Here is a 15292-nt window from a genome sequence, read left to right on the forward strand (position 1 = left end):
AGTGATATGGAACACGTTTTCATGTGTCTGTTGGCCATCTAGATGTCTCCTTTGCAGAAATGTCTGTTCATGTCTTCTGCCCATTTCTTCACTGGATTATTTGTTCTTTGGGTGCTGAATGTAATAACTTCTTTATAGAGTTTGGATACTAGTCCTTTATCTGATATGTCATTTGCAAATCTTTTCCTATTCTGTCAGTGGTCTTTTGGTTTTGTTGACTGTTTCCTTTGCTTTTGATCTTGATGAAGTTCCAATAGTCCGTTTTTGCCCTTGCTTTCCTTGCCTTTGTGATGTTTCTAGGAAGAAGTTGCTGTGGCTAAGGTTGAAGGGTTGCTGCCTGTGTTCTCAAGGATTTTGATGGGTTCCTATCACACATTGAGGTCTTTCATCCATTTTGAGTCTATTTTCATGTGTGGTGTAAGGAAATGGTCCAGTTTCATTTTTTTGTATGTGGCTGCCCAATTTTCTCAACACCATTTGTTGAAGAGGTCCATTGAAGAATGTCCATTGGACGTTCTTTCCTGCTTTGTCAAAGATTAGTTGACCATAGAGTTGAGGGTCTATTTCTGGGCTCTCTATTCTGTTCCATTGATCTATGTGTCTGTTTTTGTGCCAGTACCAAACTGTCTTGATGATGACAGCTTTGTAATAATGGTTGGAATTGTGATGTCACCAACTTTGGCTTTCTTTTTCAACATTCCTCTGGCTATCTGGGGTCTTTTCTGGCTCCGTATAAATTTTAAGATTATTTGTTCCATTTCTTTGAAAAAAATTGATGGCATTTTGTTAAGGATTGAGTTAAATATGTAGACTTCTTTAGGTAGCATAGACATTTTCACAATATGTGTTCTTCCAATCTATGAGCATGGAACATTTTTCCATTTCTTTATGTCTTCCTCAGTTTCCTCCATGAGTACTTTGTAGTTTTCTGTGTACAGATTCTTTGCCTCTTTGGTTAGGTTTATTCCTAAGTATCTTATGGTTTGGGGTGCAATTGTAAATGAGATCAACTCCTCAGTTTCTCTTTCATCTGTCTTGCTGTTGGTGTATAAAAATGCAACTGATTTCTATGGATTGCTTTTATATCCTGACACTTTACTGAATTCTTGTAATATCCACATAAAATATCTTATCATCTGCAAAGAGTGAGAATTTAACTACTACTTTATCGATTTGGATGCCTTTTATTTGTTTTTGTTGTCTAATTGATGAGGCTAGGACGTCTAGTACTATGTTGAATAGCAGTGGTGATAGTGTACATCCCTTCTTTGCTCCTGACCTTCAGGGAAAAGCTCTCAGTTTTTCCCCATGAGAATGATATTTGCTGTGGGTTTTTCATAGATGGCTTTAATGATATTGAGGTATGTACCTTCTATCCCTACACTGAAGAGTTTTGATCAAGAAAGGATGCTGTACTTTGTCAAGTGTTTTTTCAGCATCTATTGAGAGTATCATATGGTTCTTGTTCGTTCTTTTATTAATGTATTGTATCACACTGATTGATTTGTGGATGTTAAATCAACCTTGCAGCCTATGAATAAATCCCACTTGGTCATGGTGAATAATCCTTTTAATGTACTGTTGGATCCTATGGCTTAGTATTTTCATGAGAATTTTTGCATCTGTGTTCATCAAGGATATTGGTCTGTAATTATCCTTTTTGGTGTGGTCTGTGTCTGGTTTTGGGATCAAGGTAATGCTGGCCTCATAAAATGAGTTTGGAAGTTTTCCTTTCATTTCTATTTTTTGGAACAGTTTCAGTAGAGTAAGTTTTAATTCCTCTTTAAATGTTTGGTAGAATTCCCCCTGGGAAGCCATCTGGCGCTGGGCTCTTGTTTGTTGCTCCCAACAAACAAACATTTTTGATGAATGCTCAATCTCCTACTGGTTATGAGACTGTTCAGGTTTTCTATTTTTTCCTGGTTCAGTTTTGGTAGTTTATACATCTCTAGGAATGCATCCATTTCTTCGAGATTGTCAAATTTGTTGGTGTATAGTTGCTCATAATATGCTCTTATAATTGTTTGTATTTCTTTGGTGTTGGTTTTGTTATCTCCTCTTACATTCATGATTTTATTTATTTGTTTTTTGGGTCTTTTTTTCTTTCTGATAAGTCTGGCCAGGGGGTTATCAATTTTATTAATTCTTTCAAAGATCCAGCTCCTAGTTTCATTGATCTGTTCTACTGTTCTTTTGGTTTCTCTTTTATTGACTTCTGCTCTGATCTTTATTATCTCTCTTCTCCTGCTGGGTTTAGGCTTTCTTTGCTGTTCTTTCTCCAACTCCTTTAGGTGTAGGATTAGGTTGTGTACTTGAGAACTTTCTTGTTTCTTGAGAAAGGTTTGTATCGCTATATACTTTCCTCTCAGGACCGCCTTTGATGTGAACAGATTTTGAACATTTGTGTTTTCATTTCATTTGTTTCCATGAGTTTTTTCAATTCTTCTTTAGTAGGATGCTCTTTACCTCCATGTATTTGAGTTCTTTCCAGCTTTCTTCTTGTGATTGAGTTCCAATTTCAGAGCACTGTGGTCTGAAAATACGCAGGGAATGATCCCAATATTTTGGTACCAGTTGAGACTTGATTTTTGACGCAGGATGTGATCTCTTCTGGAGAATGTTTCATGTGCAGTAGAGAAGAATGTGTATTCTGTTGCTTTGGGATGGAATGTTCTGAATATATCTATGATGTCCATCTGGTCCAGTGTGTCATTCATTTAAAGCCTTTATTTCCTTGCTGATATTTTGCTTGGATGATCTCTCCATTTCACTGAGGGGGGTGTTAAAGTCCCCTACTATAATTTATTTTGTCAATGTACTTCTTTGATTTTGGTATTAATTGGTTTATATAATTGGCAGCTCTCATGTTAGGGGCATAGATATTTGAAATTGTTAGATCTTCTTGTTGTACAGACCCATTAAGTATGATGTAGTGTCCTTCCTCATCTCTTATTACGGTCTGGTTTAACATCTAATTTGTCTAATATAAGGATTGCCACCCCAGCTTTCTTTGGATGTCCATTAACATGGTAAATTGTTTTCCACCGACTCACTTTAAATCTGGAGGTGTCCTTCTGTCTAAAATGTCTCTCTTGCATATAGCATATCATTGGGTCTTGTTCTTTTTATCCATTCTGATACCCTGTGTCTTTTGATTGGGGGCATTTAGCCCATTTACATCCAGGGTAGCTATTGAAACATATAAGTTTAGTGCCATTGTATTTCCTATAAGGTGACTGTTACTGTATATTGTCTCTATTCATTTCTGATCTACTACTTTTAATCTCTCTTTGCTTAGAGGACCCCTTTCTGTATTTCCTGTGGGGCTGGTTTGCTGTTTGCAAATTCTTTTAATTTTTGTTTTTCCTGGAAGCTTTTTATCTCCCCTTCCATTTTCAATGATAGCCTAACTGGATATAGTATTTTTGGCTACAAATTTTTCTCATTTAGTGCTCTGAATTATCATGCCAGTTCTTTCTGACCTGCCAGGTCTCTGTGGATAAGTCTGCTGCCAATCTGATATTTCTACCATTGTATTTATTCTCCATCATTTGGTCTTCTATATCACTAATTCTGTCTTCTACTTCATTTATCCTAGCAGTCAGAGCCTCCATTTATTTTTATTGCACCTCATTAATAACTTTTTTGATTTCAGCTTGGTTAGATTTTAGTTCTTTTATTTTTCCAGAAAGGGTTTTCTAATATCTTCCATGCCTTTTTCAAGCCCAACTAGCACCTTGAGAATCGTTCTGAACTCTAGTTCTGACATATTCCCAATGTCCATATTGATTAGGTCCCTAGCTGTCGGTAGTGCCTCTTCTTCTTTTCTCGTGGTGAGTTTTTCCACTTTGTTACTTTATCCAGATAAGAATATATGAATGAGAGAAGAAAATACTAAAAGAGTGGCAAAGACCTCAGAAAAGTGTACACTAACCAAATCAGAAGAGATCCAAAACTGGGGAGAGAAGAAAGGGGGGGGAATTTTAAAAACTTAAAAAATTATATATATATGTATATATACATATATATGTATGTATATATGTATATGTGTATATATACATATATATGTATATATACACACACATACATATCAGACTGGTGAATAGAACAGAGCCACACACTTGATTTGGGGTGTATTTTGGTATCTTAGAAGAAATTACCTCCCAAAATTTTAAAGAAAGAAACACACACACACACACACACGCGCGCGTGTATATATATACACACACAAGGGTAAACATGATGAAAGGATGGAATATGACTGTTAAGATGAAAATTTAAAAAAATTCTAAAAAGGAATTGATAAGTTGGTTGGAAAAGGAAAAAAAAAGAAAAAAAGGAGGAAATGTGCTCTGGCTGGAGAGTAGAACAAAGCCATGTGCTAGATTAGCGTATATTTTGATCTATTAGAATAAATTGTATCCCAAAATTTTTTAGAAAAAAAAAGAACCTGTATGTATACAAAAAAAAAAAAAAGGGTTAAATACAACGCATTAATAAAATATGACTATAATAATGAAGGTTTAAAAAGGTTTTTTAGAAAGGTATTGTTAAACTAGTTTAAAAATGCTAAAAGAAGAAAGAGGAAAAATTTTAAAAACAGAATAAGAAAAAAAATTTTTAAAAATTTAACTTTGCAAGGCTAAAGGATCATTTGGAAAAAAACATGAATTCCATGTGTTGCTTTCCCCTAGCTCTGGGGTTTGGCTGTTCTCCATGATCAGTGAGCTTGGTCTTGGCTGGATGAGCTTGCTGATCTTCCATGGGAGGGGCCTGTTGCAGTGATTCTCAATATCTTTGCCCGAGGCAGAATTGCACCACCCTTGCCTGGCCGGGCTAAGTAATCTGCTTGGGTTCCCTCTCCAGAGCTTTTGTTCCCTGAATGCTTTCCATACTTCTTGGAGGACTGGAATGAAAGTGGTGGCCTCCCAATCTCCGGCCCAGAGGAGCTGAGAGCTCAGGGCCCCACTCCTCAATGCGCCCTCAGAGAAAAGCGCTCAATGACTCCTGTCTCCCTGGTCTCCAGCAGCACTCCGAGCTCACCCAACCTGCGACTGAGCTTTTCTATCTCTGGAGCATAGCCCCATTTGGTGTCTCCAAACTCAGTGGATTCCTGCTGCACTGCTTCTCCCAGAGCAGGAAGGTGAGTCTCCCTGGATTTGCCACTTGTGGGGTCCCTGCTCAAAGAACAGTGACCCAGCTGTGCCTTGGATCATGGTTTAATGTAGACCCAATCTAAAGGCTCACTCTTCAGTTTTGTCTCTGAATCTGGCTTCCCTACTCTGATACCAGGCAACTCTGCCACACTCAGACACCCCCCATCTTTCTGTGACCTCACAGGACCTGAGACCACACTGTCCCCACAAGGGCTTCACCCCCGCTTAACCTCTGGAACAATGTCCCTCGGTGGAACAGACTTCTAAAAGTTCTGGTTTTGTGCTCACTGTTCTGCCACTTTCCGGGAGCCAGGCCCTCCCCCAATGGTTTATCTTCCTGTTGCTTCAGATTCACTTCTCTACACATCCTAACTTTCAGAAAGTGGTCGATTTTCTGTTCCTAGAATTGCTGCTCTTCTTCTCTTCTCTCTCTTGTTGAGTTTGTAGGTGTTTGGAATGGTTTGACACCTACCTAGCTGAACTCCTGGATCTGATATCGTTTCAGTCTGCTACTCCTCTGCCATCTTGCCTCTCTCTCTGTTGTTACTTTTTGAAGGCTTCATTGATTAGGTGTCATGAAATATGCAGAGAAACGAGGTGATTCCAGATTCTCTTCACTCTCTCCTGCTCTGAGTGCAGCTCTTCTTTCCACCTGTTAGTCCTACTGACCCACAGCACCCCAGGCTCACCAGCAGACATGGAGACAGCAGGTTTCCCTACACATCAGTACCTTTTCTTCAGTCTCCCCCTGGCAGCTGCCCATATTCTCTTTCAAGCTCCCAACTTGCTGCAGTGTTTCAGGAGGTTAGCTAGTAGTTTGTCTCTGATCCTCCCACTTCCCCCTTTTCCACAATTGTTCCATTTAGTCCTATAAGGATCCTTTATTACATGATATGAGTCTGCCTTCCAGATGGAATCCTGACTATTACACTCCTATTCCTTTCTACCTCCTGAAATTATTTCTGATCCCTTTAGCATTTTCATTTTATTAGATATTAGTCATATATTCCTCATTGGTTGTGGGTTGCAGAGAAAGGTCTCCTTATAATTGTATTTTCTTTTTTAGAGGCTTGGAGGAGTTGTCATGCACCTTTCTTCTCTTTGGGTTATATTTAATTAACACAAAGCAGAAGTCAAAATAAAGATTAGTTTAATAATGGAAAAGCTGGATTTCAGAAATTGGCAAGCCAGCCTCCCTCCTATCCCAATTAAAATTTTCCCATTCAGTCATCAGAGAGAAAGCATTAAATCTCTCTCCACTCTGAGGAGGGCTGCTGTGTGTTTGCCACAAGGGAGAAGTAATTGAGGAGGAGAATCATATTTCATTTAATGACCCACAGTTCCAAGAGAAAGAGGGGTAGACCTGCACTATCTGTTTCTAAACAGTAACCTGCTTCCGAAATAGTGTCATGAATGTCAGGCTCTTACAAATGTCAACAGGCAGTTGAAAGTCACTCTTCCTTCACCAAGGGACCCTAAAAGTGTACATTCCAATATGGTCTCTTCTTTGGATATAGGGGAAGGTCCCACATTGGAAACTTGGGGTCATGGGACTTGGGTTCTACCTTTCCTTGTCCTCGTGTCACTACATTTAAAGATCATTTGTAAATACTTTATTAGGGCACTCTAGATTGACAGCTCCTATTTATAATTATATAGACCAACCCATGACCCATGTCAACACTTCCTTGCCTATATGAGTTCTTTCTTAAAGAATGATAAACTCTACAGAGTGGGAAGACAAAATGCTATACTTGCCTTCCCATCATTTCTTGATGGTAGGGGATTGTCCTGAGTAGTGGTTCTGGCCGGTGAGCCATAGACTAAGCCATAGACTTAGCCATAGCTAAGTCGAATGTTTTACTTGAAAACTTCTGTTTATAAAAGGAGATAGATACAGGTGTCACCAATCCTTTTCTTCCTTCTTCCTGTCTTGCACATGTGTTTTTTAGTACCATTTGCTGAAGCAATGAAAATAGCCAAGGAAGTGTAATTATGAATATAAATAATCCTTACCAACTATTTTAAATTGGAAGAAGAGTCTTGGTTAATAGATAGCTTACGTTGGATTTGGATGCATTTTGCCTGTCTTATTAATCATAATGCTGTCTAATAAGTCTTAATTTTTTTCTCAACACACCTTACAAAAAAAAAAAAATCTGCTATCAAAAAGATAGTAAAAAACTAGGTTCTCACATGCTAGAACCTTAGACAGTGGTTCTCAAATTTGAGTGTCCATCAAAATCACCCGGAGAGATGTTAAAATACAATTGCTAGGACCCAAAGACGTAAGTTTCTGATTCAGTAGGTCTGAGATGTGTCTAATAATTTGCATTTCTGACATGTTCTTGGGTGATGCTAGTGGTACAAATCTGGGAACCACACCTTAAAATTTACTGTTTTATGATATCAATGCTGTGTTGTCCTCTTCCATACCTATTTTGAGGTAATAGACCCTAGCTGATGTTAGATGCTGTGAGGAGCCAAACTTTTTAAACTTTGATAAACCAGGAATGATGAAGTGACTCAACTGTCAGGAGCACATCACCAAACTTGACTAATCAAAAAAAAAAAAAAAAAAAAAAGAGAAGTGACATGACTGGCTTGCTCAGTTGGAGCATGATCTTGGGGTTTTGAGTTTGAATCCTATGTTGAGTGTAGAATACTTAACCAACTGGCTCAGTTGGTTAAACATCTAACTCTAGTTTTGGCTCAAGTCATGATCTCAGGGTTGTGAGTTCAAGCCCCACATTAGGCTCTGCACTGGGTGTGGAGCCTGCTTAAGATTCCTCTCCTTCCTCTCCCTCTTCTCCTCCCTACCTCTCTTAAAAAAATTAAATATTTTTTAAAAATAGTAAAATTTTCTTCTGACCTTGGTTAATGATTTCTTGTGCCAGTGTCTATAAATTTTAGGAATGATTTGTAAGAGGATAATTAATAATCAGTATTTCTTACTACATGACTTTTTAATAAAAAATAAGGGAAAATTAAACCAGTATCCTGTTTAACAATAATTGAATACCTCACCTTTGTATAGCTGATGGAAGAACCAAATGATTTTAATTTAGTTTTGGATGTCATTAGTTTGGTAGAGATTTTGTCAGGCATCTCTAAGGATGAACCTATTGGAAGATAATATATTATCAAATAGAATGGTGTAATTTTCTATTTGCAAGTTAAATGAATTAATATGGTAGACATGGTGTTTTATCATCATATGCAATTGTAGATTTCTGTATGTACTTTGATAATTACTATCATTCAGTCTTGTTAAAGAACCTGGGCATCTCATTAGTATTCTGTTACTGAGCAGTGTGATCATGTGTGGAGCAGCTGGAGAGGGACCATATATTTCACAGAACTCTGGATTAATGACAAGAAATATTCTGGTAGTGACCCCATGAATAGAAAGCAGGAATCTTGCAAAAGCAAACAAATAAACAAACAAAAAAAAAAAACCTTCCAATTTGCGAGTCTATCTTTGTAAAGTAAGTTTTGTTGTTGTTTTGTTGTTTTTGTTATTGTTTTTCTTTTTGTTTTTTAAAAATCTTGGTAGTAAAGGTCTACTTAGCTCTCTACCTAGGCTATCTGTCTTTACTGCCAAATCCAGTAAGGCCTTTCTCCATCTGTCGGCTCCCCCCAACCCAACAATATAAGGTCAGTTCTGCCTTCTATCAGAAGTCATTCAAAAATCCCTGCGGGGGATGGGAGGTGGTGGTTTCACCTGGTGGAACTAGGTGATCCAGCTCTATTTAGGTGTCCAGATTACACTAGTTAGGCTTTGTCTTTTAACTAAGTCCTACCTTAAAACTACAAGTTCTAATAAAAGGACTCCTGGCCAGCCATGTGTGTGTTCTAGTTTCCTGCACAGAACCCTAATTCCTCCATGACTGGGACTTTGTCTAGCCCCCGGTTTTTCAAGAAACATAACCTCTCTCCTAATGCCTCCCTATCCTGGGCTGTGAGGATTCATATGCATCTAACACCTGGATGATGGTCATAATACCTGTGTAGGACTTTACCTTTGACAAACCACCCTCTTTTCATATATTCTCTTCTTTGAGCGTCAAATTGATCAGGTAAGCATGGTAATAGTACCTCACTTTAATTTTAATTTAATTATAGATAATCTAAGGCTTGGAGGGGTTAAAAAAACTGCCCAGGGTCCCTGAGCTAGTAAATAGTCAACAATGATGTGAGAACAGATCCTCTGAACATAAATCTGGTAGTATTTTTCCTAACCTTCCCTATGTGCCAGATTTCCCGAAATTCTGGCACTTCTGCCTACTTCTTTCTACTGCCTGCTATTGGCACCTGTTCTAGGGTGGTCTGATCTCCAGACTTAGTCTTGCCCATTTTGTCTATCCTTAAAATTCATAAGAAGGATAAATGAATAAATAAATAAATTTCTCCAAGAGGGTTGCTTTATCTTAATTGAACTAAAGTATAATCACAAAGATACACAATTTGTTAGTAGGAAGAATAAGTCACCCAGAGCATCAACTTATTTCATAAGCAAGTTTCCCTTCTTGTTGGCTACTCTCTTCAATATCTAAATACAAAAACCGGCACCAGCTTGTTCACTTAGATACATTGCCTAATGTGGCAGCGGTGGAGGGGTGGGGGGCGTTGGCCAGGGGTCCTGGTATCTGGAAAGGCGACTGGTTCTTACCCTGAAGCAGTTCAGACTCTGGGACAAGTCCCACCCCACCTTCTTTTCAATACCATGGAGATAATGCTCTCCTTATATCCCTTCCAACTGACACTCACTTAACTGCTTTTATAAATAAAATGCCCGACAGTTGAGGGGATTAATACATTACTGATATTATTGGTTTGTTTTTATATATTTTATAATTTCCAAGCATTTTTGCATCTTCTTTACACTGAGAAACTTGATGTTCAGAGAGGTTTAGCAATTATTCCAAAGGTGCAAAATTAGAGACAAGAACCAACCCTCCTGTATTCTTATCTTTCACTCTTTCTACTACACACATATTCACTAGTGCCTTGACCTTGGATTGCTCCTTCATTCCCTCCCTTGTTTTTACGTGCAATAGCTAGAGACCACATCAAAAATACTTGTTAGGGGTCTGTATTCTCCTACTCAGTGTGTCTAATTGTGCATGGTACTTAAGATACCAAAATCTACCTGGGTAGAGCAAGTATCTTGCACTGGATAGATGCTTGAAAGAATTAGAGGTAGAGAAAAAATTGAAGAAGAAAGACTGGCTGCCTGATGCTCATTGGCTCCACAACTAAATATGAGAGCTACTAGCCCCTGGGGCTACTGAGCACTTGAAATGTAGCTAGTCCACATTCAAGTGTGCTATAAAGATAAAATACACACCAGATTAATATATGTGTATCTTAGTATTAAAACAAAGATTTTTCATTGATAATTTTTAGATTGATTCATATTTTGTATATATTTTGGATCTTTTTGATAATAAGCTATATTACCACTTTAGTTTATTAATAAATTCATCTTATCTGTTCCTCTTTACCTTTTTTAAAGTGACTACTGAAAATTTAAAATTACACATGTGATTTACATTCTGTTTCTGTTGGACAGCACTGCTCTCAGGCCTTGATTCACCACTTTGCAATTCCTAAGTTGTTTGTTTCCTCCTTGGTATCTTTTCATATAATTTCTTCTCCTTAAAAATATGACTCTTCCTTCATAGCTTGGTTTGTCACAAAGTTTAACCCCCAGTCAATTAATCAGTCTATGCTTAAAGCCAAGCACCATTATAGTACCTTCACCCACAATTATGAATTATTCTGTTTCAAAAAGAAGACCCAGTCTTCATGAAATTTCAAATATAATGCTTTTTTTTTTTTTTTTTTTACATTGTTCCAGGACACCTAGTGTAGCTCTAAGGTCTGTTGAAATGGGCTTGACTGACACCCTGCAAACTTATAAAGTTATCCTAAGTGACAGTCCAACTAAGACTTCCCTTCATACATAGACACTGTCAGTTATACTAGGTGTTCTTAGTAACCAAATGTAAATTAAAAAGAAAAAAATTCTTACCTCTATTTCCACTGCCATTCTTTCAAACTCTTACTTCCCTGTTGTAGTATTATAGTTGCCTCCCACCTGAAATCTTTACTCCTGGTGTCCCTACCAATTACATCCTGAATCCCACTAGCCATTCAATCTTTCTAAAATACCACAATTTTCATGTCACATTTTGCTGAAAAATCTTCAGTGACTTCCAATAGCCTAGAGCAATAATTCTCAAACCGTGCTTCATTGAACCACATGATTCTGCTCATCTTGGGGTTAACATTTCTTGAACCAGAACAGCTCTCTCTTGTCCTATTTATCATGTTCAGTCTTCTGGTTTCCTGAACATATGGAATAAAGTTGTGCCAACTGTTTTAATGTTTTTATCTACTAATTCTATCATTCATGTCATTTCTAGGTTGGTTTTGATTGATTCTTTTCATTTTAAGGTGTATTTTCCTATCTTTCTTTTTCTTTCTTTCTTTCTTTCTTTCTTTCTCTTCTTCTTCTTCTTTCTTTCTTCTTCTTTCTTCTTCTTTCTTCTTCTTCTTCTTCTCCTTCTCCTTCTCCTTCTTCTCCTTCTCCTTCTCCTTCTCCTTCTCCTTCTCCTTCTCCTTCTCCTTCTCCTTCTTCTTCTTCTTCTTCTTCTTCTTCTTCTTCTTGAATGCCTGGTAGTTTTTAATTGGATGTCAGACATTGAGAATTTTAACTTGTTGGGTACTGGACATATTTGTATTCCTATAAATATTTTTGAGCTTTGTTCTAGGATGCAGTAACTAAAGGATCACTGCCCTTTGGTGTTTATTGACTGATGACTAGAACGCCATTGTATCATGTTTTCTGTGGATTTATTTAGTTGTTTTATGTGAGAGGGTAAAGCTACTCCCTGCTTTTCAATGTTGGTGGAAGCAGAAGTTTCAGTCAAGAGACTTACATCACATTTTGTTTTAAAAATGTGGGGCACCTGTGTGGCTCAGTGGGTTAAAGCCTCTGCCTTCAGCTCAAGTCATGATCTCAGGGCCCTGGGATGGAGCCCCGAGTTGGGCTCCCTGTTCAGCGGGGAGCCTGCTTTCTCCTCTCTCTCTGCCTGCCTACTTGTGATCTCTGTCTGTCAAAGAAATAAATAAAATCTAAAAAAAAATAAAAATAAAATAAATAAAAATCTATTTGACCCATAAATGAATATTTTAAAAATCTAGAATAAGGTCTATCCAGATAGCCAAAGCCTTCCTCAATCTGTCCTCAGTTTAAACTTATAATTTATTGTCTTATTGCAGGCAGCATGACTAAATACAGCTTATATGTTTCCACCTCTTTATTCACAAGTCTCCCATGCTGTCAATGTGACATTGTTTTCCTGGCTGGTGTTCTCTTTTCTGGTCTTCTATTCTGGTCCTTTCTACTTCATAAGATTACTTTAATTATGTTTACCTCATCTTACCAACAATATCATATGATCTTTCAAGATGGGAACCATATCTGATATTTTTGTATTTTTCCCAAAAGCTTAGCATAAAGATTGGGCAGCAAGTGAACACTCAACATGTGTTTGTAATTTGTCTATCAGAATGCCCAATAGCCTGACAGTAGGAGCCTGGAATTTTATTCTTGCTAGTCTTAATCAGCAGCACACAAATTACTATATGACAGGATAAAAATAGGCTATGAGGTAATTTCTGAGTAATCATGATATGACATTATAAATGTAGTCAGCCTACTTTTAAAAAATCCAGGCAGATGGTAAAAGATTCCATGTGATTTTTATTCTCTGTGCTCTGTGTCCAAGTCAATGGCTCACAACTTCTCACTTCTATTTTCTCAGACACCAAGAGTCCTGTGCTGAAATTTTCCACTGTACCAGCTCTTTTCTTTATACCCGGTAGGACAGAGTATGTAATGTCACCTTCTCTATTTTCACTGACACCAAAGCTACATGAATCCTAATTATTTATTGAGCGTAGTTGTCTCTGCTACCAACCCAGAGGCAAGAAGCCAGAATGGTTAAGAGCTTGACCTCTGGTGTCAGACTGCCTGACGTTGAGCACTAGTTTTACTGGATATTAGCACTGTGACCTTGTGCTGCCATTTCTTCTCCCAGGCCTCAATTCCTCGCCTATCAACAGGAGATGATAACAGTACCCACCATGTAGGATCCTGTAGGAACTTAGATCTCCCTACCACACTCTGCAGGAGTTCAGTGCTTTTGAATTGAATTGAGATATATGTTCATACTCCTAAATTGGGTCATTGCTTTTTAAGGACAGAATTCCTTACCAAATTGTTTGAAACTCATGGCAATTACCAAGCACAGAAAGACACAGCCATTATCTCTGATTTTAATGTGTCTATGAACTCAACCTATTTCACTAAGAAGACTACTGCAAAAAGTTTAAGATCCAAGGAAATTAATTACACTTTATGCCTGCCTATTAGTCTTGCCAGGATATGGCTATTCTCAATTAGTGAGAAACCAGATAAATGGTCCCAATATAATTACAGTTCTTTTATTGTGATAATAATTGTTGCCATTTATTTTTTTTATTTTTTAAAGATTTTTTTAAAATTTATTTATTTGACAGAGATCACAAGCTGGCAGAGAGGCAGGCAGAGAGAGAGGAGGAAGCAGGCTCCCCGAGAAGCAGAGAGCCTGATGCGGGACTCAATCCCAAGACCCTGGGACCATGACCTGAGCCGAAGGCAGAGGCTTTAACCCACTGAGCCACCCAAGTGCCCCTAATTGTTGCCATTCATTAAATACCCCTTTTCCAGGTATGGTTCTGATGACTTTATAGATATTATTTAAAATGAAAACCTTATGATACAGGCATAATACGGATGAGAAGGCTTAGGGACAGAGAAAATAAAAATTGTGCTCAGTGTTACTTGGTTAGATAAGAACAGAATCAGAATTTACATTCAGGTAGCCTGACCTCAAAGCCTACCACTTACCCTTTCTATTCTTCTGATAAGCCAAGACAACATTTTATCTATATGGGGCATATTTGTCAAACTCCAAATTGGCCTAACTTGTGTAGAGTTTTAGAAGTTCTAAGACATGGTCAACACAAAATAGGAGTCATGGAAATGAATTCCAAGCATTACTGGGCAGTGGGATGGGTAATGATTTTTTTTTTTTTTAACATTAAAAGCTATCTAGAATAACATACAGTTTCTCCTAAAATATAGACTCTACCGCTGAGAGTCCTTTGCAGTGAAAGATGGTGATGCGTGTTCCCAGGACACCTGGGGCAAGGTGCACTTGGGGAGAAAATTTGGCCTCTCCTAGAGTATGGAGAATGTAGTAGTACTAGACTGTACCTGTATATAAGGCACTAGAAAAAGGGCAGTTGAGGCTGGTCTCTAAGACTGGCTAGGAGGTCTAAGGAAAACAGAAGAGACTCTGATGGCTTAATAGGATCTCCCCACTTGCTTCCTTTTGTTTGGTACACTGGCTCTCAAAGTGAGATCCTCAGACCAGCAGCAGTAATATCAACTGGCAATTTGTTAAAAATGCAAGTTCTCAGATCCCTTCTCAAACATACTGAATAAGAAATTCTGGGGGTGAAGCATGCAATCTGTGTCTTACCAAATCCTCTAGGATATTCCCAGTAGATACTACATTTTAAGAACCTCTGATGGCAGGATCCTTGTTGATCTCCACAGTTAGAAATAAGAGTATTAAAATATGAGATTATCGAGAAGCTCTTCAATATGAAGTAGATACAGAGGCACATCAGTGAATTTTGAGACCCTGTATTTAATCTATTTTCAAAGTCTTCTGGATGGAGATAAGTATACCGGGTAAGTGCAGTCCTCACTTCCCCCCCTACATGACTAAGGTTCATAAAACCAAGGCTTAGCCTGTGGCATATACCCAATGGGCTGCCATTCATGATGGGTGTCAGCCAAATGCTTCCATGTGGGAAAACATGTGAGTGCAAGTAATATGTATTAGTGGATGGATATTTTAAAAACCATTCTAATGTATATATTTTTTTAAATAAAAATCACTGGGAAAAAAATAAACATTACAACTGTTACTGTTCTGTTCCAAATAATTCGTAATGGGTTTCAACCCAGGGCTGAGAAGTTCTTCTCGAGATTATGAGCTCCCAGAGGGCCG

This window comes from Mustela lutreola, chromosome 2 (genome assembly GCF_030435805.1).
Source record: "Mustela lutreola isolate mMusLut2 chromosome 2, mMusLut2.pri, whole genome shotgun sequence".
Lineage (NCBI taxonomy): Eukaryota > Metazoa > Chordata > Mammalia > Carnivora > Mustelidae > Mustela > Mustela lutreola.